Source organism: Protopterus annectens, chromosome 13.part0 (assembly GCF_019279795.1).
Source record: "Protopterus annectens isolate FY-2018-M chromosome 13.part0, PAN1.0, whole genome shotgun sequence".
In the NCBI taxonomy this organism is placed as follows: domain Eukaryota; kingdom Metazoa; phylum Chordata; order Ceratodontiformes; family Protopteridae; genus Protopterus; species Protopterus annectens.
In genome coordinates this window covers 822,918,415-822,944,198 of record NC_056747.1, presented here as the reverse complement: position 1 = coordinate 822,944,198, position 25,784 = coordinate 822,918,415, and positions in this window count along the sequence as shown.

Sequence of the window (25,784 nt, the reverse complement as noted above, 5' to 3'; positions counted from 1 at the left end):
TGGAAAGTTTCAAAGTCCCCATACTAAAAGATAACACTGTCCAAGCTGCAAAATCCTTTACTAATGCATTCTACGGGCAGCTACAAGAATGCATGGACAATGTCATCCCAAGCAAAACCAAGACTCACTCCTCCAAGAAAAGGAAACCCGTCTGGTGGACTCCTGCCATAAACAAGCTATACAATAGAAGGAGGAAACTAGTACAGAAAAGAGTAAAATCCCAAGAAGGGAAGACATCCCTGATCAGTATCAGCAAGAAACTATGATCCCTCATAAAATCATCCAAGGCGAGCTTTGAAAGAAAAATTGCCAAGGACTCCAAAGATAACCACAAGGCATTCTTTAGCTATGTCAAGAATCGAAGCGGCAATGATCAGATCTGCTCAGAGTTAGTGCAGAATGGCACAAAATACACTGACCCGACCAATATCGCCAACATCCTGGCAGACAGGTTCAGCGCAAACTTCACCCCCCTCTCACCCCCAAAAGGACCCATAACCATACCAGAAGAATGTAGAGTCCCTGAAATCACAGACACTCAGGTTAAAACAGCCCTCTCCAAAGCCAAAGACACAGCATCAATGGGACTGGACGGTGTCCTAGGCTGCATCCCACATAAGCTCAAAGATGAACTAACCCCTCACCTAAACACACTGTTCAAACTCAGCCTCTCCACTGGCTACATACCCATAGAGTGGTGCACAGCAATGGTTATTCCACTCCACAAAGGTGGAGCCACAACAGACCCTGGGAACTATCGCCCTATAAGCCTGACTAGCTTGGTCTGCAAGGCTGTGGAGCGCATCATCATGGAACTCATTAACAGAGACATTGGGAACCTCCAAACACTGGACCCTACCCAGTTCAGCTTTGTTAAAGGCAGATCATGCCTCCTAAACCTGGTGGACGTCTTTGAGACAGTTACCAAGGCTATAGATGAGGGAAAGGTGGTACACACAGCCTACCTAGACCTCTGTAAGGCCTTCAACACCATTCCCCATTCTGGTATTATAGACAAGCTCATCAGCCTGAACATAAACCCCTACGTCACAAGATGGGTTGCCAACTGGCTCACGGACAGAACCCACATGGTGAGAGTTGCGGGAGCTAGGTCCAACTCTAAACCGGTTACAAGTGGAGTTCCCCAGAGCTCAGTCCTAGGACCCCTCCTGTTCGGCATATACTTCTCAGAGTACAGGCAAGCACAGGAGGACTATGGCTGACCAAGTTCCCAGATGACTGCAAACTAGGGGCTATAACTGACTCTCCGGCTGACATAGACATCCTCCAAAAGGGCCTCACTGAGACAGATACCTGGTGTCAAAATCATGGCCTCAAGCTAAATGCCAAAAAATGCATAGTCATCCCCTTTGGAAAAAACAAAGTACCCACAAACTGCCACATAGGTGGTACTCCCCTAAATATGGAAGACGTAATAAGGGATCTGGGGACCCAAGTAGATAGTAATCTCACTACTGATAATCACATTGCCAAAGTGGTTCGAAAATTCTTCTACGTGGCCCACCTAATCACAAAAGGGTTTACATCCAGATCAAAAGAGGTCATTGTGCCCCTCTACTCATCACTCATCAAACCCATCATAGAGTACAACACCCCATTTTGGATGTACCTTACAAGACACCCGCAACAGCTGGAAAGACCACATAAGTACCTCACCAAGAGGATCAATGGCCTCAAACAGATGCCCTATGCAGCTCGACTGAAGAAACTCCAGTTGTACTCGGTTGCATACCACCTACTCAGAGGTGATCTCTGCCTGACATACAAGGCCATGTCCAACCCAGAATTGATGGACATGCTCCACCTAAAGAAAACCTTATCCCCTTGAGCCACATGCTCTAGGGATCTAAACCTCACCACAACAATAAATAGGACATGCTGGAGGGATAGATTCCTGTCCCAGAGACTTCCCATGCTTTGGAACAAGATCCCAATCTACATTAGGCAGAGCTCCTCGCTAACACTCTTCAAAAGAAACCTTGACGAGTGGATGAGAAACAGAAAGTTTACCCCGAGGATCACTTCAGTGGCTCTGCTGGACAGAGGCACAGGGAACTAATCTAAGAGGGCGGCAAAAGCCAACACATTCTGGCTAGGATTATAAATGCCTTCAGGCAGATAGCCTAGTACCCACCTATGAACCTATATTACTAAAAGTAAATAATCACTACAGACATTCCTTATTCTCTATTTAGGTAGCAAAAATATGGAATTCCTTATCTGATGATACCAAAAAAGAACCTAACCTCAAAAAATTCCAACCACAACTAAATGAAATATCTAATAACCAAATGGTCCTGCTCATGTGACAGTATGATGCAGATAGACTTCAAGATACTTAAAGGACTACTACGGGCAAATAAAGAAAACATACATTTTTTATCTTGCCATGATTTACTACACCTCCCAAAGCTGCCTGCAGCAAAATAAGTACTCATTCCTAATTTTATTTTTTTTTGCTCTTGTCTGCCCTCATGGGGGCAGACATCGTGATTCCTTTGGAAAGCTAAATCTGTCCCATAATGCACAGACTGTGAGAACAAATAGCCCTACCATTTGTTGTCAGACTAGGCTTCCATTCACTTAGAATGGAACACCTGAAAAAAATTGCGAAGTTTGAGAGTCTGCAGCTCATGTGTCATTGACTGGTATGCACTGAGTTTTACAAATGTTGTTCCTACTGATGTACTACACATTCTCTGAAAGAAACTTGCAAAAGTGTCAACAAATTACTGAGATAAACAAGACTTTTCACAAGGAGCAGTTTTGCAAGTTTCAGTTCCTGGCCAGGTTACTCCTCCCATCTCCCCTCCTTCAGTGGGCTCCAATCTCACATTTCTAGCTTTGCTAGATACAACTCCACCTCCAAAAGCTGCCTGCAGCAAAATAAGTACTCATTCATAATTTTAATTTGTTTTTACTCTTGTCTGCCCTCATGGAGGCAGACATTGTGATTCCTTTGGAAAGCTAAATCTGTCCCATAATGCACAGACTGTGAGAAGAAATAGCCCTACCATTTGTTGTCAGACTAGACTTCCATTCACTTAGAATGGAACACCTGAAAAAAACTGCCAAGTCTGAGAGTCTGCAGCTCATGTGTTATTGACTGGTATGTGCTGAGTTTTACAAATGTTGTTCCTACTGATGTACTACACATTCTCTGAAAGAAACTTGCAAAAGTGTCAACAAATTACTGAGATAAACAAGACTTTTCACAAGGAGCAATTTTGCAAGTTTCAGTTCCTGGCCAGGTTACTCCTCCCATCTCCCCTCCTTCAGTGGGCTACAGTCTCACATTTCCAGCTTTGCTAGATTCAACTATTTAGTCAGCTTTGCATGACAATAGACATCAAAAAATAGCCTGGTGTGCCACTGAATCGGTTCCCTTGTATGTCTCTTCACTTCTAAATAGCATTTCCCAGAATTAAAAAAAAAGCAAACGCATCAGTCCAGAGTTTAGGCCAGTCTATCCATTTTTTAAAATGTGCACAGTAAAATATTCAGCTTGTAATGCATTTTGGTTGCTGACATGGTTATCTTTACATAGTTATTCTGTTATAGTACAACCTGAACTTATAGTATTTAATGTTAAATTTTACAACAGTTCTCAGTTTCTTAACAATGACCTCCCAAGCCTCTTGTGTGACCTAGTACTTTTTCTTACTATTGCTTTATGTAGTTTGTCTTAGTTGTATACTTGTAGCGTGTTTCTCATCATCTCAGCAACAGACTCCTGGATAAAACTTCCAAAGCAGATACTTGTATTGAAAGACTACCAGCAGCTATAGCAGTGATACCACACTCCAAAACAATGCACTCAAACATAGTACTGACAAACACAGGGAAATGTATATGTCTGAATCAAGCAGTGATGAAATTGCTAGGGACTTCACTGAGCACAATTTTACTCTTAATCTCTCCAGTGCATAATGCATAACATTTGCACCACACACAAAGGCACACCTCCACCTTCCACAAACACAGCTACCCACACCCACACAACTGCTACGGTCCGGTTTCTCCCTACAGTTATTGCAAGCCAAGAATAACACTTTTTAATAAGTATACATACGAGACAAGTCTGCATAGCATACTTGGTCTACCTGCATCATCGCAGCTTGGGCCCCCCCCCCCCCAGCAACTGCAACATTGCCAGATAAAACCACTGCTATGGTCTGGTTTCTCCCTACAGTTATTGCAAGCCAAGAATAAAAATTTTTAATAAGGATACCTACCAAACAAGTCTGCATAGCACACTTGATCTACCTTCATCATCGCAGCTCGGGTCCCCCCCCAGCAACTGCAACATTGCCAGATAAGACCACTGCTACGGTCTGTTTTTTCCCTACAGTTACTGCAAGCCAAGAATAACACTTTTTAATAAGGATACCTACCAAACAAGTCTGCATAGCACACTTGGTCTACCTGCATCATCGCAGCTCGGGGCCCCCCCCCATCAGCAACTGCAACATTGCCAGATAAAACCACTGCTATGGTCTGGTTTCTCCCTACAATTATTGCAAGCCAAGAATAACACTTTTTAATAAGGATACCTACCAGACAAGTCTGCATAGCACACTTGGTCTACCTGCATCATCGCAGCTCGGGCCCCCCCAGCAACTGCAACATTGCCAGATAAAACCACTGCTATGGTCCGGTTTCTCCCTACAGTTATTGCAAGCCAAGAATAACACTTTTTAATAAAGATACCTACCAGACAAGTCTGCATAGGTGACTGGATATTTACAGTTCTCGTTATTAGCAGATGTGGTCCTTAACAGTTATGTTTTAAACATTGTGACTGATTATTTACATTTCCTTTTACAGCACATTTGTTACTTTTACTAGTTATTTTTTAAACATTGTTTTGACCGGAGTGCACACCTGCAAGCCCCCCCCCCCCCCCACAGGCAAATATAGCTTTTTCTATTGCCACTGGGTGGCATAACTTAATAATATACTTGCTGTATCTTGTCCCAAATAGATCTGCCTCCACACTGAATACTTGTAAAGTAAGGCAAGTAACATTTACTTGGTGTATTTTGTCCCCCAGATAGATTTACCTTCCTTTGTATTACTTGCACACCAAGGCCATAAAGTAGTGTTTCTGCAACTAACTGCTTACACTCCTAATTTCCTGCTTCTACCTCTTCCTTGCTTACACTTACATTATAGCTCCAAGGATTCCACTTCTTATGCTGATTGCTTTTCTTTGCAGTCTTCTGTGAGGGGGCAGGCCAGATCTCTACCTGCTTTTTCTGGTTATACCTTTTCCTATTTTGTATCTCCCTCCTCTAACTCCCTCCTCCCCCATGCACATTAACTAGTCTATATTAGTGGGTCTCCTTGAGTGGCGCCATTTGGAAAGTTATCTTTTGGCCTGCTTGTGGTGGGGAAGCTTCCCCAGACCCTTTTCAGTGTGACTGCATCAGTATAAGTAAATTAAACTAGTACAATACAGCCAAACAGACACATTTGGTGTAAACAGAAACAAGTGGAAATATGCATTTGGTGTACAAAGAAAAGAAACAAGTAAGCTCAGGGATATAATTGGAGTTAGTGTTAGCCTCGCTGCGCTCGAGCTCACTCCGCTTCCCTCCCTGCTTCCTATTCTCACCCGCCCCCACTAGTGCTACATTTCAACTGAACTTAGCCACTCCCATCATGCTAACCACCAATCACTGAATCTGCCCCACCCCTGTACCCATTTCCTTCTCTTTCACTATTCCACATCCTGTAAAGCACAGTCTTCCATCTAACTGCCTTACAATCACAAACACCTCTCATCATCCACCACACCCACCCCATCCCAAGCAGATCTCTCATTCATGACCAAACCCAACCAAACCATGCCCGAACTACCCAAACCCACATACATACACCTCTTAGTATTGCTCCTAGGTGTATCCACTCTCCCACTGCTAACTTCTATCACCAACCACCAAAAACAACTTAATTTTATCCACATACCAAGAAAAACTACTTCCACTAACGTTATTACAACACACCCTTTTACTCAACTAGTCCCACATCACTACCAAACCTTCTTTATTCACCACTATGCACACAGGTTACAGCCATCACACTACCAGTCCCAAACAACTATAAAGAACTTTAAGACCCTAAACAAACTACTCAAACTCTATTTTTACCTCAGAACCCAACTCATTAGCTGCGGTGATATACGCCAAAGCCCAGACCCACAAAATCTAGGAGCCCCAACCCTCAACCTGAATGATACCCTATTCCACTGAGACAAATCCACACTCCTCATTTTAAACTTAAATGTTAAGTATACTAAACAAAGTCCATGACCTTCATGCACTACTCTCCTTTTATCAACCTGAGATAGTCATACTAACAGAGACTTGGCTTAAACCAGGCAACCACAACAATGAAATCACTCCACCAGGTTACAATATAAAGGGGGGTGTTGCTATAGTGTATAAATCTCACCTCAAGCTTGAGAAAGTAGACATAACAACCCCAGACCTCCTAAAGTTGAACTCATTCTAACAAAACTAAAACTTAATGATAGTAAACACATCAACATCATAGGATGCTACATCCCTCCAGGCAGCAATATCCCAATTACAGAAAAACTCCTAGAATGGATATCTAACTCCCTCCCCCAGGAAAGCATAGTATTAGGAGACCTTAATACTGACTGGCAAAAGTGTCCAGTCATAACCCACTCTCCCATATTAACCTACGTGGCCTAACCCAACTCATCACTTCCCCCACAAAACAGACAAGAGAACCAAACACCAATCTACTCTAGATTGGATATCCGTATCCCACCCATCACTGATATCCCTAGCAGAGTGTCTGCCAGACACTCTGAGTGACCACCAAGCCACATTCTTACTCGGATCAAAATCACCACAACTGACCCAAATATCTATGTGCCTAATTAGAAACAAAAAACACTTTAACCACTCCAACTTTATAAACAATCTAAAAATGTGCAACTGGACCCTCCTAAAAAATCTACCTCTTGATGAAGCCGTACTATATTTCAATACTACCTTCTTAAACACCCTTAACCATCATGCCCCCTCCAGAACAACAACAATTAAAACTAAATATGCCCCCTGGTTAACCCCAGACACAAAATCCCTCCTCAAAAAAAGAAACAAGGCCTGGACCATCTACCTCAACAGTAAATCCCAATTGAACAAACAAATATATGTTGAACTACGTAACAAAGTAAAAAAAAACTCACCAAAACAGACAAAACATCTTACTACCAAAAGTTACAGGATAAGCACAGGAACAACCCACAAAAATTCTGGGCAGCAATTAACTCTATTCTACAACCAGGCAAAACAACTACCCCAACCCCAAAAATAGATAACCAATAAGACATCCCCACTCAGTAAATACTTTACAGAAACCATCCAGACCCTTGCAAACAAACAAACCTATGACATCCCCACCCCTGCAAATCTACAGATAAATTACCTGCTGAATTCCTCCACCTGGCTGCCGAAGCCATATCATATCCTGTCTCCATCCTAATTAACAGATCCATCTCTAAGTGTATAGTACCCAAGCTATGGAAAATATCACATATCATCCTTCTACATAAAGGGGGAACCTCCCTGGAACTCAATAACTACCGCCCTATAGCCATACTACCCCCTTTATCTAAAATTTTAGAGAGGGTAATACACAAGCAATTAATGAAATATCTCCTAGAAAATAATCTAATAGCAACACAACAACATGGCTTTAGACCCTTCCATAGCACCTCCACCACACTAACAGAATTCACCAACATTGTCAATACTCACAGAAACAACGGACCCTTTGTATCTGCCACCTTCCTTGACTTGTCCAAAGCATTCGATATGGTTAACCACAATAAACTCCTTCTTTCACTAGCAACTCTAAACCTTACCACCCCTGTCATCTCCTGGTTCAAAAACTACATAGAGGGAAGGAAACAAGCTGTTATGTGGCAAAACCAACTCTCCCCCTCCCTACCAGTCTCCCTAGGAGTACCCCAAGGGGGCCACTTCTTTTTACCTTCTTCACCAATCAGCTCCCAAACAGTATTCCTAAAGCCTCAATAGTGCACTATGCAGATGATACCACCATAATATGTGCAGCCAAATCAATTGACATCCTTCACTCCCTAACACAAGTATGCTTTTCCCTAGCAGAAACTTGGATTACAAACCAAAGGCTCATTCTGAACCCAAGTAAAACAAAGCTAGTACTCTTTAGCTCCCACAGAGCCACACCTCCCACTGATTCCTTCATCTCCTCCTTTAACAAGACCACAATCACCCCCACAAATCATATCAAACTATTAGGGGTTGAAATAGATAATCACCTTAGATTTGACCTACATATTTCTATAACCATAAAAAAGTACATAAAAACTTGGCCTACTGTATCGCAATAAAAAATTCCTCACTGACCACTCCAAAACTACAATAGCGAGGACTCACCTACTATCCACTCTACTTTATGCCTCCCCCGTGTTTACAAATCTCCGCAAATCTGACCTAAACAAATGTGATAGTTGTTATAATAAGATAGCCAGATTCGCTACAACCTCTCCCATCAGAACACATCACTGTGAATGCCTAAAAAAACTCAATTGTCTAGAACTACCACTACTACTTCAACTCAATCAACTATCACTAGCCCACAAAATAATACATAACTCTGAAAACACCCCAGCCCTACAAAATCTTTTGCAACCCTATAGAACCTCCAGGCCCTCGAGGTCTAGCACACAAAACCTCCTCAAAGTAACCAAATATAACAATGAAGCTGGTAAGTCTGCCTACAGCCACTGTATAGCAAAAACCTGGACCTCCCTTCCAGCCCACATAACTGACAACAAATCCTCATCACAGTTCAAGAAACTTGTTAAAACTCATTTTTTGAATAATCAACTGTGCTCCTGTATCCCCCCCTGGCTAATGTCACATTAGAACACTTCACCTAACTTAAGTAACTCTGCTAAGCCAACCAATCATACTACTGTACCCACTTAGGACTGTTAATCTACTGCTCATCCCATCTCTCCAGGAGTTAGGGAAAACTACCTCAGCAATGTTGAGCTCTGCATAAGCAACTAAAACCAGGAGAAGACATATTGTACCAGGCGAAGACATATAGTGAATCAAATTGTTATCCTTCTCAACTATAGCGACCATCATCTGCTCTCTCGGAGCCTTATTCTACGTCTCTCTGCTTTTACTCTGATAGTAAATCTATCACAGGAATCCTAAACTTAGGAATATTTTCTAAAATGTAATATTATATTGAAAAGAATAAATGCATCCTGTCAGTTAATATGTATGTCAAAGTCTCTTCTATGGAAATTGTATGTCAAAAAACTATATTTTGTAAAAAAAAATTGTTCTCTTGGAGCTTTTCTCCCTGGGCCTCCACTGAAAATGGACTTATAATCCAGTTGGACTCTCCCGGTCAACAAGTAAAATAAAATAAATAAATAAACATACCAGTCAAATTTAAGGCTTTTCCCACCTCTCTGCAAAACACTGCAGTAATGGTTGTGGCAAACAAATGAAAATGATTGATGGGTGTTGGTTCAAGACTCCCATCCATACCTCTCAACAGTACATATTTTTGCAGAAAGTCCAGATTTTGTGTCTGTTTTTCATAAAATTGCAGTTTTCTGTCAAATCATTGGCAAATCATTGAACACTGAAGTCAGAAAATTGACAGGCATTTGATTTTCAGACTTCATATCCTTAAGAAAATTCACTCTGATGCAAAACTCGTTTATCAACTTTCTAAGTTTGTAAGTGCAATATTTATAAATTGTCCCGATTTCTGGGCCTTTGTCCCCTATTATTTATGGCCTTGGCCAGATTTCTTGTTCTATGATGTTGAGAGGTATGCGGCCATCCCTTCCTACTGGAGCCAGTCCACTGCACTTGCACAAGTGTCCCCCCCTCAGCAGGGCAGCAAGCAGGTATCAGTGCAGATTTGCTTTATAGTTCTTTTATACCACACACACACACACACACACACAAATGATACACAGTTAATGTGGACAAATCTGTTTGTTCAAAGTGACCAAACATTTCTCCAAACCCAGTTTTATGACACCTGCTACCAATCCACTTGACAGTCTGCAGCTGTAAATCTTGTTGTCCATGTTATTTCTTCTCTTCCTTGGTTTCGTTTCTCTTACTTGTAATGTTGCTTTTACTCATTTTTTCTCCTGCCTCCCATATCTACCCTAATTATTACTTCTAACAAATACTTTCTCACTCTTTCTTCTCTTCCTCTCCTCCTCTTTATCCACTATTTGAACTTTTCCACTCTAACATTGGCTTTATGAGTAAATAATGAACTGTCACCCTTATAATGTCATCACATTTCAATGCTACATAATATTCATCTAACAATAGGTTCATAGGTAGGTACTAGGCTATCGGCCCAAGGGCCTAAGTAAGCCTGGCCAATAAGGTTCCCTGGCTTATGCCACCTAAGAAAGTTATTTTCCTGTGCCAATGTCGAGCAGAGCCACAGAAGTGATTCCTGGAGTATATTTCCTATTTCCCATCCACTCAAAGATGTTTCTTGAAGAGTGCTAATGAGGAACTTTGGTTGACATAGATGGGTAGCTTTTTCAGAGTATGGGAAGTCTCTGGGACAGGAATCTATCCCTCCAGCATGGCCTGTTTATTGTGGTGACAAGGTTTAGGTCCCTAGAGCATGTAGCTCGGAGGGATTGGGATTTCTTTAGGTGTAGCATGTCCAACAGCTCTGGGTTGGACATAGCTTTATATGCTAGGCAGAAATCACCTCGGAGTAGGCGATGTGATACGGAGTAAAGCTGGAGTTTTTTGAGATGGTCAGTGTTGGGCATCTGTTTGAGGCCAGTAATCCTCTTTGTGAGGTACTTCTGTGGCCTTTTCAGCTGCTGCAGATGTTTTGTGAGGTACATTCCAAAAGGGGCGTTGTACTCTATAATGGGTCTAATGAGTGTTGAGTAGACGAGGCCAATGACCTCTTTTTTTCCTGGATGAGAACCCTTTTGTCATGAGGTGTGCCATGTAGAAGGACTTCCTGACTACTGTGGCGATGAGATTGTCAAAGGAGAGACTACTGTCCACCTGGGTCCCAAGGTCTCTTGTCACACATTTGGTGTTAAGTAGACTGCTGCCTATGTGGTAGTTCATGGGTACAGAGTTTTTACCAAAGGGGATGACAATGCACTTTTTGGCACTGAGCTTGAGGCCATGGCTCTGACACCAGGCATCTGTCTCAGTGAGGCCCTTCAGTAGGATGTCTACATCATTTGGGGACTTGACTATGGCTCCTAGTTTGTAGTCATCTGCGAAGTTCATTAGCCAGAGGCCTTCTGTGTTAGCCTGTACTTTAGAGAAGTAGATACCAAACAGGAGAGGTCCCAGGACTGAACCCTGTGGTACTCCACTTGTCACTGGTTTGAAGTCAGATTTGGAGTCTGCAACTTTTACAGTGTGGGTTCTGTTAGTGAGCCAGTTGGCAACCCATCTTGTGACGTAGGGATTTATACCTAGTTTAGTGAGTTTAGCTATAATTCCAGAATGGAGGATGGTGTTGAACGCCTTGGCAAGGTCAAGATAGGCTGTGTGAACCACCTTACCCTCATCTATGGCTTAGGTGACTGGCTCAAAGAAATCGATTACGTTCAGGAGGCATGATCTGCCTTTCACAAACCTGAACTGGGTGGGGTCCAGAGTTTGGCAGTTACCAATGTCTTTGTTTATGAGTTACGTGATGATACGTTCCATGGCCTTGCAGACCAGGCTCGTCATGCTAATAGGGCGATAGTTCCCGGGATCAGTGGTGGCTCCGCCTTTGTGGAGTGGGATAACTGTTGCTGTGCGCCATTCAGTGGGCACAAAGCCTGATGTGAGGCTATGATTGAACATGGTACTTAGGTGGGGTGCCAGTTGATTCATAAGTTCATGTAAAACACAGCCTGTGATGTTGTCCAGTCCCATGGATGCTGTGTTTTTGGCTTTAGAGAGTGCAGCTTTTACCTGTGTAATTGTGATTACAGGGACTCTGCATTCTTCCTGTATAGATATGGGCCCTTTCACAGGTGAGGGGGGGTAAAGTTAGCACTAAACCTATCTGCCAGGATGTTGGCAATATCAGTTGGTTCTGTAATTTTCGTGCCGTTGTGCTGTAACTCAGCACAGATCTGGGTGTTCCCATTGAGATTCTTGACATAGCTATATAATGCTTTGTGGTTGTCCTTAGAATCAGTGGTGATTTTGTTTTCATAGCTAGCTTTGGAGGCTCTTTTAAGGGATCTCAGCTTCTTACTGAGGCTGACCAGGGAGCTCCATCACTCATGGGATTTTACTCTCTTTTGCAACAAGTTTCTTCCTTCTGTTGTACAGTTTGCGTATGGCAGGGGACCACCAGATTGACTTCCTTTTTTTGGAGGATAGCTTCTTGGTTCTGTTTGGGATAACACGATCCATGCACTTGTGTAAGTGCTTATAGAGTGCATTTATGTAGGATTCAGCAGTTGTAACTGTATTGTCCATCTGCATGGGTGTCATGAAGTTCACCACTTCTGTCTTAAGAAGCATGTAGTTGGCTTTGGAGAAATGTTTTACCATAGTTTCCTTAATGCAGGGATGGGGGCAGGATGTGGATATCTAGGGTGATTAGCTTATGGTCAGATCTGACTAATAAGGAGTTGACTTCAGGTTTCACTCATGTTGGTAATGACTAGGTCTAGGATATTGATGCCATTAGTGGGTGTATGGATAAGGTGATCCAGAGCATTGGAATTTATGAATTCCAGAAAGTGTTGAGTGAAGAAGTTGGCACAGGAGTAGTTTTCCCAGCTAATGGTGGGGTAGTTGAAATTGCCCATTAGTAGGGTGCTTGGTTGAACCCTAATATTTTCCAGTATATCAAGAAAACAGGAGTGGGAATCCTGGGGCATGGTGGGGGATCTGTAGCAAGCTACAATTTGGATTGCAGTTTTGCCCAGAGTTAGTTGCACTTGGATAACCTCGGATACATTATGCTGAGCAACTAGCCTGGAGGTGTGAATATCCTTAATGAGTATGGACACACCTCCACCTTTGGTGTTCCGGTCCAGGTTAGGTGGCCGAAAAGTGTGGTATGAGTTATAGCCTGGAAGTGCAAGGGTGCTCTCTAGAGCCTTGAACCAGGTCTCAGTCACTGCACAGATATCGATGTTCTCCATTTTAAGGAGTGCCTCGAGTGAGTGCATTTTAAGATTTAGACTTCTAGCATCGAGTAGCATTACATGTTTTTGCTTGTCTATTCCTGTTACGGTGGTGAATTTGTCATTTGAACCTTGTCTAAGAAAAGTACTATAGGGGCGGCAAGAGCTTTAGCCAGTATCTGGAATCCCAGGGGCAACAGGTGCAGGCCATCTCTGACAAAACATCATGGTCTGTCGACCATGTCGTCCCAGGCAGACAGATACTGGATCCCCTTAGAATGACACCAGAAACTTAGCCAATTGTTGAAGTCAATCATTTTGTCCTTTTACTGCGGTATAATTCTGGGTGATGGCAGAATGCTACTCAGGGCTAGGGTCATACGTGCCTGGGCTACATGATCAGAGAGCTCTTCCATGTCTCTTTTCATGTCGTCCAGGTAGGTACATCTCCGGTCATTCACACAAACATAGACAATGACAGAGTCATATTTGTACTTGTTGTGGAGTGACTTGAGTGCGTGGGTTATGTGGCGGATCCTGGCACCCAACAGGCAGCTGAGAGTAACCTTCTCCTTGTTTAGCCTGGAGAGTGGGACATCAGTGTGCCTGACTATATGCTTGCCCATAATATCTAAATAAGTGAGTGGGATTTTCATGACAGCATCAAGGAAACATTTTCCTTCCTTCTGTGTTTTTTTCTTAAGTTTTGGATTTTTCTTTGCATATTGATTGATTTTCTTAGTATATTTTATTTATTTATTTTCCATTTGTTTACCAGGTTAGTCTGACTGGATACAAGATGACCGTTTTCAGCGGAGGCTCGGGGAGAAAAGCTCCAGATACATAGTAAACAATTATAAAAAATAATAAAAATAAATTATACAAACATAGCTATTTTGTACAAAGAGCATAGAAAATATAAAAGGAGTAAAATCAGAGTTTTACAACTGATGCAGCATACTGTGGTTAGACTATTGAGAAACAATTAAACAAGATAATATACAACAAATATACAATTGCTTGAACATAAATTCAAAAAGAAGTTTCCATAGACAAACAGGGTCATAAACTAGAAATCATAACTATATTGATGTGATTTATATTGCATTTATCTTGTTTTAATGATGGTATATGTGTATTATTGTACGTGTCATATGTGCACAAATATTTGTATTAATATATGTATTTACAGTATATTGACAAAGTACTGGGTCACATCAGAGGCTTGGGAGGTCATTGTTAAGAAAATGTTAACTGTTGTAAAGATTGGCATTGAATACCATACATTCAGGTTATGCTATAAGAGTATAATAACTATGCAAAGATAACCATGTCAATAGCCAGAATGCATTATAAACTGAATGTTTTACTGTGCACTTTAAGAAACGGGTAGATTGGCCCAAACTCTGGACTGATGTGTGTGCTTTGTTTTTTTTTTTTTTTTTTTTTTTTTTTATTCCCTGGGAAATGCTATTCAGAAGTGAAGAGACATTTTAGTGGCACACCAGGCTGTGATTTTTTTGATGTCTATTGTCATGCAAAGCTGACAAAATAGTTGAATCTACCCAAGCTGGAAATGTGAGACTGTAGCCCACTGAAGGAGGGGAGATGGGGGGAGTAACCTGGCCAGGAATTGAAACTTGCAAAACTGCTCCTTGTGAAAAGTCTTTTTTATCTCAGTAATTTGTTGACACTTTTGCAAGTTTCTTTCAGAGAATGTGTAGTACATCAATAGGAACAACATTTATAAAACTCAGCACATACCAGTCAATGACACATGAGCTGCAGACTTACAAAATTGGCATTTTTTCAGGTGTTCCATTCTAAGTGAATGGAAGTCTAGTCTGACAACAAATGATAGGGCTATTTGTTCTCACAGTCTGTGCATTGAGACAGATTTAGCTTTCCAAAGGAATCACAATGTCTGCCCCCATGAGGGCAGACACGAGTAAAAAAAATAATAAAATTAGGAATGAGTACTTATTTTGCTGCCGGCAGCTTTAGGAGGTGCAGTAAATCATGGCAAGATAAAAAATATATGTTTTTTCATTGCTTGCCCATAGTGGTCCTTTAAAGGGCAGGGCATTTTTAAAGGTTTTCTGATCAGATTGACAGGATGGTGCTGAACCTGAAGGGGATCCAAAGTGTATAGTGTTAGTTTTGACAAACCTAAATGTGAGGTGGTTTTGCAATAACAATCTAGTAAGTACTAAAAGGTCACCCTTAAACCTTTTGTTAATACATTTGGGTGACACACAGGTGCACCAAATTTTAACATCATCCACAAATGACGGTGTATTCTGGGAAGGTAGATAAGGGGTTAGCTAGTTAACAAATAAAGAAAACAGTATTGGCCCAGGACAGGAGACTGCTGAAACTAGACAGGACAATAAATGACCAGCAAAGCAAAGAATTCAGGGAACATAGATCAGAATTAATGAAACTGACTGTATTGTATTACGCAGAGTATTGATATTTTCTGGCACTAAAAACATAGTCACCTATTTCTGTTTAACTCATAAGTCAATTGACCAAGTAAATACTGTATTGTTAAATGCTTGGCAAAGCTAGTTATTTCTAACCCACACTGGCAATTGTAGTGTTACCATATAATAATTACAATTATTGAAAAACTGAAATATGTTGCACTGTTTTTCTTTGTAAATGAAATGTAGGTAAATGTGTTGGGTGTACATTACTAATCATTTATAACCATGAGTCCTAATCATTTATAACCATGACTGTAATAAGAAACCCGAACCTGCGGTGGTGCAGGAGTAGCATTGTCGCCTCACAGCAAGAGGTTCTCCTGTTTGATTCTCGTCTGGAGTGCCTTCTGTGTGGAGTCTGTATGTCCTCCCCATGGTTGAGTGGCGTTTGAAAGACATGTGTAAATGGGCATGCCTTCGTTGAAGGTTGGGCGTCAAGCTGGCACCTCGGCACCGTAAAAATCTACTGCCAATCATAAGTGGACCAGAGTTCCACTGTGGCGACCCCTAACCAGGAAAAGCTGAAAGAAGAACAAGTGTAATAAGAAACCCCTCTCTGCTCATCCATGGAAGGTTTTATCCAAACTTAAAAAAAGGTAAGGGAGGCTGTAGCTAGATTCAAATGTCATTTATTTTTGTACATTAAACAGCTGTAGTGAAGCTCTAGCAACCAGTCAGAAGGATTGCAGAAAATTACTGCCTGTTTCACAGACTGTATCACCCCGTTTGTTTTATTGATTACCTCATGCCTTAGGACAGTACTAGTTTAGGAAAATTAGAAAATGCCACATACATCCAACATCAGAACATTCTGTTTCACAACTAAATAAAAGGTACTCGTGCTTGCTCTATTTCAAAACTATTTTTGTATACATATTTATAATAAGGTTTCTGCCCTACAAACATAGAAAGCTTGTTCTTTATTCCTGGTATGAAAATGCAGGCTGCGTTATGATTGTAAAGCTTAAATATGAATCCACATTATTGTAATTGTTGAAAAATGTATTTTTTTCCAACTGGTATCAACTGCTGGTGCAAAGAAAATAATGCTGTATGTATCCTTTATCTGACATCTAATCCTTACTTTAGCTTTTAAGATTCCCTTGAGGGGAGAGGTGGAACTGAGATAATGTCAAGTTAAAATAACTTTTGGAAACATACTTACTGGATTTCTGTCACATTCAAGTAATTGTAAACCATGATGCAGCTTATTCTGTGATGGTGCAGCAGAGGCACCCTTCATTCATGTCCCTGTTTGTATCTAGGACTTTATTTTATATTCAGCTGTCTGAACAATAAACTTCTTATAAACATAATTACAGGAGAACTGTAAATGCTGGAAAGACTAAATATATTAAAAGTATACCTCTTCAATAAGTATGATGTAACAGCTTATGTGTAATGTTGTACCATGGATGGGATGTACCTGAGACTAGAGATTTATGCATCCCAAACACACGTTGCCTCTCACAAAACACTCACAGATATCTGCCCTTTGCTGTAGGGTATATGGTGTATATGTGGAACAGATGTAACACTTCTACTAACATTCTTAGACTACATCCTCAGTTGATTATTCAGTAATGCATCAAATGCACACCACTGCTTGCTAAATCATTTTCTAATCCACCCATCCATTCAAGCATCTATCCATCCAGTTGTCTATCATATATTTTCAATATCAACTTTATCTGCTTAAGATTTATTGGGAGACTTAGCCTATCCTGACAGTGGGTATAAAGAGGTAGTAGTCCTGTTCATAAAACCAGGGCATCACAGGACACACACTCACACACACACACACACACACACACACACACACACACACACACACACACACACACACGAGCGCACACTTCCATAGTATGCCTAATGAATTGGGAGAAGACGAGTGGAACTGTACACTTACGCAGACTAACAAAACATTATATATATTTGAAAGTATACAGGACTACCCCTGAGCTGTGCAATTATTTCAGTTTGTTATAAAGGTACAGCCAATAGGGACAAATGCTTCTTTAATGGCATTTTATTGCTATATATAATTTATAGGAAAGATTGGATATATGTTTTTGTTGTATGGGTGTATTATACTTAACAAATTCTGTAAAATTATTGGTTTGCATCTCCTAAAGTGAGACTGAAATTGGTCATTTGTAATCAGTACTCCATCCCATTTATCAAATTCAAACAAACATAAATAAAAGCACAACAGGGCTTTATTGTGCTGTACTGGCTCAGCGGCCATTTTGCAGAGGAATGGGCATGGCCAGAGTACTTGCCAAGCTTAATGCCTGTGATGTGCTACACAAATGATACATGATTAACATGCAGTGCAAATTTGTCACTGGCATCATGTATACATTGATTGCTGATTAACACATGTGACTTTTGAGTGTTTCTCAAGGAAGAGGGATAGAGTGTGAGAATGCCTTTAACAGCAGGAATATTCATCATGTAGTCTTTGTTTACCCTCTTCCTCAATGTAGTGCAATCGTGGGAGTTGGTATATTGAAGTAGCGGGGGTATGGGGGGTGCAAGGGGGCTTGACCCCCTGCAAAAGCAAAGAAAAAAAGTAATCATTATATTGTGGTTACAATTGCATTTACTATCCTTAGTAAGATGATTTTAAACTTGTTTTAAACTTTTATGATAGGAAGCTTTAAAATACCTGGTTTCTGTCCATTTTGCAAATAGTCACCAACTTAATGAGAAAAAAGGTGCATATCATATACGAAGCAACTGACAAACTCGCCTTGTTCAAATGAATAGTCATGCAGCTGAGAAACACGTGACAATGTTTATTCATGAGTACTGTGTGATGCCAACCTGCTGCTGGGTGTTAAGTGAGGTTTGGGTGGTGCTTGCTACTGCACATCCGCTGAGCCACTATAGTACAACATCACCCACAACAGTACAAACTTATGGACATTTTACTTACAAAATAGCTAATTATCCAATAAATATGGCTGCTTTTAGAAAGAAACCAGAGTAAATCCACACAGAAAACATACAGGCCACAACCAGGCAGCATCCATGGGGAGGATAGAACCCTGGAACTGAAAGGCAGCAGTACTAAAATTATTATATGTCTTAAATGTCCTTGATGTTCTTTTCTTGCTCTACATATATTTTTTCTGGTAAATCACTGAGGATTATTAGGGTTTCATACTTCTTTATCATTCTGAAAATGCATGCAGCTATAACACTGTTCTATATTAACTTTTTAAGTGAATTATAGTAATATTTAAAAGATTTGGGGCCTTTGCCCTCCCTCCCCCCATTATTTTTGACTCTGTCCAGAATTCTTTAGCAAAGAATTCAGAAGGTAAGCCAATAACTGCACTATCCACTAACTCCAAAACAACCACTTGTCTGAGCATTTCATGGGTGTTGCAAAGAATGAAATAGGAAACATCACCAATAGTCAGCATTAGACAATTGATGGGTTGCCCATCCACCTGGAGATAATGGGTCCTTATAGGGATGATGCCTTTTCAAATGCCCTAAGTGGGTTATTTTCTCATCAGACATGAAATCTTGTAGTACAGTCCAAAAATTCAACCAGTGGCTATTTTTTTCTTTTACTTTACCACCAAAATTAAGACTTTTACATGCTTTGTTAATTCAAAGTTTATTAATGCTTTGGATAGGTATTAACATTTTCTGAAATATTTAGTTCAAAGCAGTGGAAAAAAATTTGCACCATATAAAGGACATTCGGCATTTTAGATATTTTTGCAGCACACTACTGCTAATATTAGAACTGTCTTGTGAAGGTCATAGTCAATGACCAGTCAACTTCAGAGTTGTGTACTGGTAATTGTTGTTTGACTCATTTTATATCATTGCTGGCTGACTTCAGAGTTGTGCACTGTTATTTTTGCTTCACTGTATAGTTTTTCAGATCTCTGCTGAAGGTGTTGGTTTTCTCATACCCACCCTCCCTATTCTTGCCTTGTTGTTTAAATTTGGAGGCTTTTGCAGTTGCCCGGCCCCCACTGTAGATTTGATCTGGGACACTCCCCCCAGTCCCATCTCTTTACCTCATTCTACCTAATAGACTCTTTCCTTCTGCACTTGTTTTACTCATTTTTAATTTAATTGCATTTTTTAAACTGTTTGGTCTAACACTGCTACATACTCAGGTGTGCTAGCTTGCACTGCATTTGAATTGTTTTTACTGCTGCTTTAGCTTCTTTTCTGTATATATATATATATATATATATATATATATATATAAGTTCCTGTAACTAGTGTAGTCCAGATTCAGATTTGCTGTATTCAGGACTGTATGTAAGCTTCTGAGCCCCCCCCCCCCAAGCTTTCTGTGTTGGAGGGAAGCCTTCTAGCTTATCAGTGGGAGTGGTAAGCACTAGGTAACCTACCTACCACATAAGGAGTGGTTCTGGCCCATAAATTGTATTTATTGGCCGTTTGGGCAGTTTTTCCATCTTTCCCAACTTTCTGATTTAAAAGCCCGGATTTGCACTTGTTTCCCCCCTTTCCTGTAACTAGTTTAGTTCAGATACAGATTCCTAGTTTTACCACTTGAATTTGCTTATTCGTGATCAGCACTTCTTCAGAACTTGTAAGCACTAAATAACCTACTAATTACTACAGCACTCAACCTTCCTCATTACCTACAGGAAACAGTTTTTGTACTTACTTTCCTCACTTGCTTAGAGAAAAACATCTCTTGTACTCACTTTCCTCACTTGTCTAGAGGAAAATAGTTTTTATTCAGGCATGTCCAAGGGACAGCTCCTGTCTATCTGATGAATTTGGGCATCTTGGGGCAATGTAGAAATTGCCTCATGTACACAGACAACCCTCTCCTCCTACCACACAACACTACAACCTGTGAGAGAAGCACTTATCTAGCCAAACTGGAGGTAAAGCTTTCTCCAATCAAGACTGAACTTGACAGTCAAGAGGAGAAGGTAAACACTTGCACCACACCGCACTCATCACATAGTCTCACTAAATCTGCACCACCAAAATCCACACATAGAAACACAAAAACATTCATGGAGGCTCTCAATAATAATCTTCTCAAGCAACAGAGACCTCCAAAGCAGAAATGCAAGCAACCTCCACCCCCCAACACAACCCAAATGACACATAGCCCACAGACTCAGTGTGCCACTCAACCACAGCCAATAAGGCAAAATAACGTACCCAACACACAAGTCATAGGTGACTCTGTAGTCAGGCACACTGATGTCCCACTCACCAGACTAAACAAGAAGAAGGTTACCGTCAGCTGCCTGTCGGGTGCCAGGATCCGCCACATAACCCACACACTCAGGTCACTCCACAACAAGTACAAATATGACTCTGTCATTGTCCATGTTGGTGTGAACTACCTGAGACGGACCACCCTGGACTACATGAAAAGAGACATGGAAGAACTCTCTGATCTTGTAGTCCAGGCAGGTATGACCCTAGCCCTGAGTGGCATTCTGCCATCACCTAGAATGATGCTGCAGTACAAGGACAAAATGATTGACTTCAACAATTGGCTAAGCTTCTGGTGCCATTCTAAAGGGATGAAGTATCTGTCTGCCTGGGATGACATGGTCGACAGACCACGATGCTTTGCCAGAGATGGCCTGCACCTGTCACCCCTGGGATTCCAGATACTGGCTAAGGTTCTTGCCGACCCTATAGTGCCTTTTTAAGGCAAGGTTCACATGACAAATTCACCACCATAACAGGAATAGGCAAGCAAAAACTGAGGGTGATGCTACTCAATGCTAGAAGTCTAAATTTCAAAATGCACCCACTCAAGGCACTCCTTAAAATGGAGAACATCAATATCTGTGCAGTGACTGAGACCTGGTTCAAGGCTCCAGACAGCACCCCTGCACTACCAGGCTATAACTCATACCACACATTTCGGCCATGTAACCTGGACCGGAGCACCAAAGGTGGAGGTGTGTCCATATTCATTAAGGATATCCACACCTCCAGGCTAGTTGCTCAGCATAATGCAGCCAAGGTTATCCAAGTGCAACTAACTCTGGGCAAAACTGCAATACAAATTGTAGCTTGGTACAGATCACCCACCATGCCCTAGGATTCCTACTCCTCTTTTCTTGATGTACTAGAAAATATTAGGGTTCAACCAAACACCCTAATAATGGGCAATTTCAACTACCCCACCATTAACTGGGAAAACTACTCATGTACCAACTCCTTCGCTCAACACTTTCTGGAATTCATAAACTCCAATGCCCTGGATCAACTTAGCCACACCCCCACCAAGGGCAACAATATCCTAGATCTAGTCATTACCAACATGAGTGACCGGTGATCCACACCTGAAGTCAATGCTTCATTGGTCCGATCAGACCATAAGCTAATTACCCTAGATATCCACATCCTGCCCCCACCTCCCATTAAGAAAACCATGGTAAAAAATGTTTCCAAAGCCAACTTCATGCTTCATAAGACAAACGTGGTGAACTTCATGACACCCATGCAGATGGATAATACAGTTACGACTACTGAATCCTACACAATTGCACTTTATAAGCACTTACATGAGTGCATGGATCGTGCTATCCCAAATTATTATTCTGCATTAAACACAAGAAGCGATTTTTGACTGGCCCATATGCCGGTATACGGGCCAATCAAAACATCACAAAACAGAGCTCCTTCTGCTTAATGCGGAACTGTGATGTTCCACATTAAACAGAAGTAGCTCTGTGTTTAGCAATTTTTGACTGGCCCGTATACCGGTATACGGGCCAAGCAAAACATCGTAAAACAGAGCTACTTCTGTTTAGTGTGGAACTGCAATGTTCCGCATTAAACAGAAGTAGCTCCGTGTTTAGCGATTTTTGATTGGCCCGTATACGGGCCAATCAAAACATCGCAAAACAGAGCTACTTCTGTTTAATGCAGAACTGCGATGTTCTGCATTAAACAGAAGTAGCTCTGTGTTTATTTAAAGACGTGGAAGACTTTTTTTTTTTTTTTTTTTTTTAGACTTTGTCCCTACCTGGCCAGTTGGAAATCTGGCAACCCTGGGTGGTTCACACAGCCTATCTAGATCTTGCCAAGGCTTTTGACACCATCCCCCACTCTGGAATTATAGATAAACTCACTAAACTAGGTATAAATCCCTATGTCACAAGATGGGTTGCCAACTGGCTCACTGACAGAACCCACATTGTGAAAGTAGCAGACTTCAAATCCGACTTCAGACCAGTGACAAGTGGAGTACCACAGGGTTCAGTCCTGGGTCCTCTCCTGTTTGGTATCTACTTCTCTGAAGTACAGGCTAACACAGAAAGTCTTTGGCTAACGAAGTTCGCAGGTGACTGCAAACTAGGAGCCATAATCAAAGCTCCTAACGATGTAGACATCCTACAAAAGGGCCTCACTGAGACAAATGCCTGGTGTCAAAGCCATGGCCTCAAGCTCAATGCCAAAAAGTGCATTGTCATCCCCTTTGGTAAAAACTCTGTACCCATGAACTACAACATAGGCGGTAGTATACTTAACACCGAAAGTGTGATAAGAGACCTTGGGACACAGGTGGACAGTAGTCTCCCCTTTGATAATCACATCGCCACAGTAGTCAACAAATCCTTATACATGGCACACCTCATCACAAAAGGTTTCTCATCCAGAAAAAAGGAGGTCATTGTTCCCCTCTACTCATCACTCATTAGACCCATTATAGAGTACATTGCCCCTTTTGGTATGTACCTCACAAGACATCTACAACAACTGGAAAGGCCGCAGAAATACCTCACAAAGAGGATTACCAGCCTCAAACAGATGCCCTACACAGACTGTCTCAATAAACTTCAGCTTTACTCCGTTGCATATCGCCTACTCAGAGGTGATCTCTGTCTACCATACAAAGCTATGTCAAACCCAGAGCTGTTGGACATGCTCCACTTAAAAAAATCCCAATCCCTCCGAGCTACATGCTCTAAGGACCTAAACCTTGTCACAACAATAAATAGAACATGCCGGAGGGATAGATTCCTGTCCCAGAGACTTCCCATACTCTGGAATAAACTACCTATCTATATCAAACAAAGCTCCTCATTAGCACTCTTCAAGAAAAATCTTGATGATTGGATGGGAAATAGGAAATTCACCCCAGGGATCACCTCTGTGGCTCTGCTCAACAGTGGCACAGGAAAATAATTTTCTTGGGTGGCAAAAGCCATGGTACCTTTTTGGCTGGGCTTGTATAGGCCCCAGGGCCGATAGCCTAGTACCTACCTACAAACCTAGAGGTGAATTCATTTGCCTGATTCAGTTATACAATTCCCTTTTATTTTTATTGGGCTTAGGAGCAGAAAGCAGTGCCCACTTGAGGACTTGTAACATATTCCACCCATCTGTCATTTGTGTGGTAGGTGTCTGATATATGCTGGCAATTATTACACCCACAAGGAAGTTTCACACTGCTTAGGATCTGTGTAACTCTCTCTCTCTCTCTCTCTCTCTCTCACACACACACACACACACACACACACACACACACACACACTAGAACGACTTTCTTAATTACAGCTGCCTTCTAACGACAGAGTTCCGGATGAGTGTATGTCACTATAATTAATACTGCTAACAGCTAGGAATATCAAACAGATGAGACAAAGTAAATAATTTTTAACAAGTGATTCGGTCAACTGTTCTGTGGCCAGTCAGCATTTTAACTATGTCTGTAGACTGTTCATACAGTGTACCTTGACCTTGTCAATGTATTTTATACTATACCTCATGCCAACATGATAAAGCATCTAAATGCACTTCAAATTGATCCCTGTACAGATCCATATGCAGTTAGACAGACTGCAAACTGACTGAAGGACAGAACCCACACAGTAAGTGTGTCAGGTGCTTTTTCAAAAAGACTGAAAGTGATCAACAGAATTTCCCAGAGATCTGTTTTGGGATCTCAACTATTCAGCATCTACTTCTCTGATCTGTAAATCACAAATAAAAATCTCTGGTTAAGCAAGTTTGCAGATGACTGTAAGCTGGGTGCCATCCTCAAGTCCCCCTCCAGCACACAGGAACCCCAAAACGAGCTTACATTTGTTAATAACTGATGTATTAAAGATGAACTCAAATTAAATGCCAGAAAGTTCAATACGAGCACATTTGATAAACAGTCCCAGCAGCTTATAATATAAACAGAATTCCAAAATGAGAATGTAGTGAGAAATCTTGGAATATGGATGGGTAGTTCCCTCTCATTTGACCATCATTTTGCAGTGATGGTTAGAATGTATTTTTATCTTGTGCAACTCATTCCGAAAGGCATATTTTCAAGATCAAAAGAAGAACTTACCCCTTGTATTCCACACTGATTAGGCTGTCATAATATACAATGTTCCTTTGAAATGTATCTCACTAGACATGCCAAGCAACTGGAAATACCACATAGATTCCTAACTAAAAAATATCAAGGGTTTAAAAAAATTAAGCTAACAAGAGAGACAGGAAGCTCTATCCTTGTATTCAGTGTCCTATATACACCTTAGGTGGGATATGTGCCTTGCTTATGGGGCATAAGGAATCCAGTAGTACAAGGCCTCTTATACATTCATAAATCAAACAGTCCTACAAATACTAAGACCAGAGACCTAAATCTACTTAAATAAACAAAACAAGGTGGAGAGAAAGATTTGCCACATAGTGCCTACCTCTTCTCTGGAATAAGCTTCCTCTCAAAATTATGTAGTACAATTCCCCATCCTCCTTCAGAAAGGAGCTAGACAGTTGAATTGGTATTCATAAATTCACCCCTTGTATGACTGGCCTTCCTACCATTGAAAAGAGAAGTAAAGCTTAGGGTGATTACTGTCCCAGCTGCCTTGTATTTTCTATGATTCTATGAAAGTAACTTACTTTCTGTGCATAGGGATGAGGAGGACCTATGCATTTGAGCTCTGCAGCATGCCCCTCGGACGTGTGCATGTTTGTGTGTGTGTGTTTCAGACTGTAGTGTAGGCTACCACAGACTCTCTGAGGTCACTCCTTTCCTTTTTGGCAATAAGTATATCACGATGTATTTCAGAGATTTTTCTTTTATT